This window comes from Dermochelys coriacea, chromosome 2, assembly GCF_009764565.3.
Source record: "Dermochelys coriacea isolate rDerCor1 chromosome 2, rDerCor1.pri.v4, whole genome shotgun sequence".
NCBI classification, from domain to species: Eukaryota; Metazoa; Chordata; order Testudines; family Dermochelyidae; genus Dermochelys; species Dermochelys coriacea.
In genome coordinates, this window is record NC_050069.1 from 232,152,297 (window position 1) to 232,157,939 (window position 5,643).

A 5,643-nucleotide genomic window follows, 5' to 3' on the forward strand; every position below is an offset into this window, starting at 1 on the left:
GCATGTACGCACATCTACAGTGGAATGGACATGTGCAACACGTATCGAATAACAACAGTTATGGAAAGGTTAGGAACTGTTTAATCTAGGAAGGTAAGGCTCAAATTTAAAGAGCTTAGAGAGTCATTTAATAAGTAAATTAAAGTGCAGAGATGCAAGTGAGCTGTCCTGATGCTGAATTGTGATGTCATAACAGTACCTTAATATCTCAGACATAACACCACTACCTCACACCCACCTCTCACCCCAACCAATTATCCTCTTCTTTGGCTACTGGCAACAAGAGAAATTTCAGTCATGCCTTTTCTTTCCCTGTGCAGGGGGGGGCAGAGAGTGGATATTTTGTACTGTGTCAAGTGTGTCTGGGAGTAGGGGGTGCATTTGACTCCACCAAACATCGAAGAAGAGCAAAACGACTGCTGTGTTGATCAACCCCCCCTGTTCTCCGATGCCTCTCTTCCTCTGAGCAGCAAGGGTTGGGAGAGGTGGTGACTGAGTAACACTGGTGAAAGTGAGTGTTAGTTAAGTGAGGTGATGTTTAATTCTGTTTTACACATTCAATTTAAACTTTACTACAGAGAACTTCTCTAGATTTAGTACAAATGGATGGTAGGGAAGCTCTTATGCACTTGGATTCCAAGTGTACTGTTACATCACATAAATGGTGTTTTACCCCCAAAATCACAAAATATTCACGTGAGGCTTATTTTTATATTACAGATTAGGTGAACTACAGATTAGGGTTAAACATTACTATAGAAAAATGTCCTGGCTATAACTGTCTCTCTCCTGGGTTTCTTGTAGCACGCATAGGTAATTCTTCATCTGCTAGTTCATAAGTGTCCTCTAGATGGCACTGAAGGATTTTGTTCCCTTTTGTAGGAGCTGCATTTAGCCAGTGATCTACAGCACCAGCATTAGGGACATATCATTGTCTACTGTCTCAATAGAAGAATTGGCAAGTGTTAAGGTTCCTTCCCCACTCTGAACTCTAGGGTACAGATGTGGGGACCTGCATGAAAACCTCCTAAGCTTACTTTTACCAGCTTAGGTTAAAACTTCCCCAAGGTACAAACTATTTTACCCTTTGCCCTTGGACTTCCACTGCCACCACCAAACGTTTGACTGGGTTTACTGAGAAAACGTTGTTTGGGAATGTCTTTCCCCCCAAAATCCTCACCAAAACCTTGCACCCCCCTGCCTGGGGAAGGCTTGATAAAAAAAATCCTCACCAATTTGCATAGGTGACCACAGACCCAAACCCTTGGATCTTAAGAACAATGAAAAAAAGCATTCAATTTCTTACAAGAAGAATTTTCATATAAGAATAGGTAAAAAGAATCACCTCTGTAAAATCAGGATGGTAAATACCTTACAAAGTAATTAGATTCAAAACATAGAGAATCCCACTAGGCAAACCCTTAAGTTACAAGAAAGACATAAAGACAAGAATATTTATTCTATTCAGCACAGCCTATTTCCTCAGCCATTTAAAGAAATCATAATCTAATGCATATCTAGCTAGATTACTTACTCAGTTCTAAGACTCCATTCCTGTTCTGTCTCCAGCAAAAGCATCACACAGACAGACCCTTTGTTTCTCCCTCCCTCCAGCTTTGAAAGTATCTTGTCTCCTCATTGGTCATTGTGATCAAGTGCCAGCAAGGTTATCCTAGGATAACCTTTACAGGTGAAAGGATTTTTCCTCTGGCCAGGAGGGACTTTAAAGGTGTTTAACCTTCCCTTTATATTTATGACAGCAAGCTTTCTTTATTTTTAACAATTTATCAGGTCAATATATATTGCTGTTCAAACAAGGAATATACTGTCACCTTTGTGTTTAATGAAAGGGTCACTAGGGAAAGAGGGCAGAGAACTACTCTTCCTTCCCACAAACATGAGCCTGATGTGTTTCTGAGGTAGTGAGGCTGCAGCTGGCCTTTCAAATGTCTGACCAGTGAAGATTATGTGAGTTAGCAGCTTCTTGTCTGAAAACAAGAAAGTGGTGACTCTTGAGTAGCAAATATGGGAGAATTTTGCATTGTAGCATGAAAGGCCCCCCAAACTAGGGTGATCATATTTCCCGAAGGGAAAATAGGACACCCCCAGCTGCTTGCCAAAACAACCCTCCCCCTACCCCCCCCCCCCGGCTGTTGCTGGTCACTGGAACCCTGCCTGCCCCCTACATGCTGGAATGCTGCTTCCACCCAGCCCCGCAAGGGACTGGCATCTCTGCTTGCCCCCTGAGTACGTTCCTCCATGCCAGACCCCACTTCTTTGACAAAAGTGGGCATTTGTCCTGTTTGCTCTCGCCAACTGATCAAGCCAGCAAGAGCAAATGGGACAAATGACCACTTTTAAGAGAAGGGGGGGAAGTCATTGGGACAGTCGGACAGGAATTAGAAAAGGGGCTGTCCTGGAGAAAACGGGACATATGGTCACCTCACCCCAAACCTGTTCAAGTGAATGATGATCTGTGAAATGTAAGGATACTTGAGAGTTATGGGGAAAGTGTGGAGAGACTGATGGGGTTGATTAGGCATGAGAGGGAAGGGAGAAGTTCTTGTGGACAAGGGGAAAGGTGGGGCAAGGAAGGTAGCGAAACTAAGAAGGATGGAATAAGAGTGAAGCTATTGGAGAAAAAAGAGGCAAGATGAAAATGGAGCAAAAGAAAGGGGAAGAAGAAAAGTAAGGAATCATAGGTGAACTATTAGTAGTTTAATGCCGAAGTGTTTCAGTAAAATATGTGACTGATAGTAGCTACATGCAATGTGTGCACCTATTAAAAAAAAACATAGTTACACACTGTTTGAGCTTGTGTTAGGTGGTGGGTTTTTTCTTGCACTATTTGTGTTCATCTCCTTCTCTGGATACTCTGCTAACCATCCCCCTACAGGGTTAACTTCTCTGCTTGGTGTTGGAGGATGCTTCTAAAGGGCAGTTTTTGTTGGTTTTTTTTATTTTTTTTCAGGTAGGAGAATGCAAATTACTGTTTAGTAGGCCGGTCAAACAATATTGCCATTCCACTGCTTCTAGACCAGTCCTGAAGAAAGCCCAGTGGAAGACCGAAGGCAGTTTGGAGTCAGGATGTTTTGATTAAAATTAACAAAAACACTTGGAAAAGGGAGCATGCTCCTTTCGAGGAGAGGGTTGATGAAGAAAGTAATTTAGTAATGGGTCTTTTGGCTCAAGAAGCTTGAAAATCATTGATCTAACTTGAGAAAAAAAGATTTCTTTATCATTTGTGGTTAGAATTATATTTCTCTGTGCCTTTTTTATTTCTGTTAACTCCTCTTTGAGATAATGCTAACCAAAATGACCTTTGTCCCTGAGCAGATGCTTTCAATTAAATGTTTCCAATGTTGCCCTATTTTGCTAAACGTCCCAGGGCCAGATTTAGGGGCAGGTGACCCAAGTGACTTCCTGGGGTGCCAGGCTTGGGGGGTGCCAGGCTTGGGGTGCTGGTCTGGTTGTTAGTGAAAAAAGGGAAATGTATCGTCTTGTATGACAGGGATAAATGATGCATGCAAATTGTGTATCAAAGTTGAGAAATGGGCTACAAATGCAATAAAAAAATAAGGTATTCAAAAGTTTAACAAATGGAGACTGGGGGTGACAAAGATGCTCCTCACCTGGGACACCATTTGGTCTAAGGCCAGTCCTTATTGTTCCTTTGATTTTGGAGACGTGTAAACTACTAATTAGATATTTAGAAAGCTGTTACAGTCTTAGGCCTAGTAACCTTTTAAGTGGGCCAAAAATTGGTCAACTTTGCCACTCTTATCCCAGCAAAATGAAGGTAACCAAACCCCCTGCTATGTATGCTTACTACTAAAAAATTGCAGATGTACTATGGCATTGGTGTGTGTGTCTGATTAAAATGTTGGTTTGTAGTAAAACTTCTCTCTTAGTACATGGGGGAAAAAATGCTTCCGCATCTATTAGCAGTTCCTGAGCAATGCCTGGAATAGCACTGTTGCCAATGTGCAATGCTGCCAGCATCTATTAATTGTGTCTCTAATTTCTACTGCAGTGTGTAGAACACATTTTTCTATGCTTATCTAAATGCTGTTTTAGCGTCGTACATAGTGTACTGCCAGTGCCAAATGCTGCTAATTTATCATTAAGTAATACAGTATTTATCAGTAATTTTTGCAATTAGAGCACCATAGCAGAGTCAAAGTGGTTCAGTGAAAGGGTTTAATGGTTCATGAGAAAAAAAACAGCAGTCTGGACCCAGTAGTTTCTAGAGGGGAGATTTCTCTTCTGGAATTCAAATTACTGTTAAGCACTTTATGGGGTGGGGGTGAGGAGAGTGGAACAAAGAGCAAATTATGTGCATGTTCATATTCAGCTTTTCTCTCAGGAATGGCTTCTCTGACACTGAGGAGCAGACTGGGCTCAGATGCTGTGGCATGCCATGCTTAGTGCTTCTCTAGCAGCCACATCAGCTGCTGAAAAAATGTAGGTTTTCATTAAAAAAAAAAGTTTCAAGTCTTTTAGATTGCATTGCTGATATTCAGAACAAGAACTGAAGCAATGCTGTCCTATGGCAAGTATAGAGAAACTGCCCCTATTGACCTAAATGTGTTGACCCCAATACCCAATAATGACTGTTTAAATGTCAAAACTATTGCTGATTACTTTGGTAAAAACATTCTGCAGTTTTGCATGGGGCTTGATATTGAAGTTGGGTTCCCAAACTGGGGATTATGATTACCCTCTCTTTCTTTATGCTCAATGGAATGAAATCCTGGGCCTTTTTTCTGTTGTAACGTGGCGTCATGGTTTGAAAAAGGTATTTCCCTCAAACTTGATTCCTGACTGATACTCACATGAAACATTCAGTAAGAAGATATTGTAGTTGTCACTCTGTCTGGAGTGGTTCACAACCATGAGTGCCTACCTCAGGGCAGACTATCAAAAACAGGGAAGACACTCCAAACTGGTGGTGCAGTCTGTAATTAGATTTCTCGGCTCTATGAGCTAAGATCAAGTGTACTATCTGTTCTTATCAGTTTATTCTCTTTTGATGAACACTTGAAACACCTGCTCTGAAGATGGATTCTCTTGCTGCCATTTTTGAAAAAATGCAGCACGTCCCTATCCACAGAAGGTTCAGCACCCCACGGCACATAGCTACTCGAGATCCTGTTGCCAGAAGAGCCAGCGCCGCCCCTCGGACTGCCATGCAAACTCTAACCACCAGAGGAGCCGGAGCCATATCTGGGAGCACCCTACAAACTCCAGACGTCACTGGAGGAACCAGCCCTGCCACCACACCAAAGCACCAGGCCTTCATCGCCAGACGGCCCAGCACAGCCCCCAACTCCATTTTGCGGGATACTGCCTACGGGAGATCTCACACTCAGGCAGCAGCCACTCATAGAAGGACCAGAGATGTCCCAGCAACCCCCAAGCTGGACCCCGTCTCTCTGACCACCAGCAATGCCAGCATCCCACCAGAGATTCCTCCCCAGCACCCAACCGAAGGGAATCCTGACCCACAAGATAGACGGCAGGCCAACCATGCAGCAGGTTCAAAGCTTGCACCAGACGAGGTCGAGGACCCTGAGGGCCAGCGGCCGGTGATGAGGGCTGCCACTCCGTGGCAGACTGCCTGGACCGAGGAGCTACAAGCAG

General features: G+C 43.3%; 1 pseudogene; it reads left to right on the forward strand.

The window, feature by feature from the left end:
* Positions 1-4,964: 4,964 nt before the first annotated feature.
* LOC119852387 lies at positions 4,965-5,107 on the forward strand (annotated as a pseudogene).
* Positions 5,108-5,643: the final 536 nt, after the last annotated feature.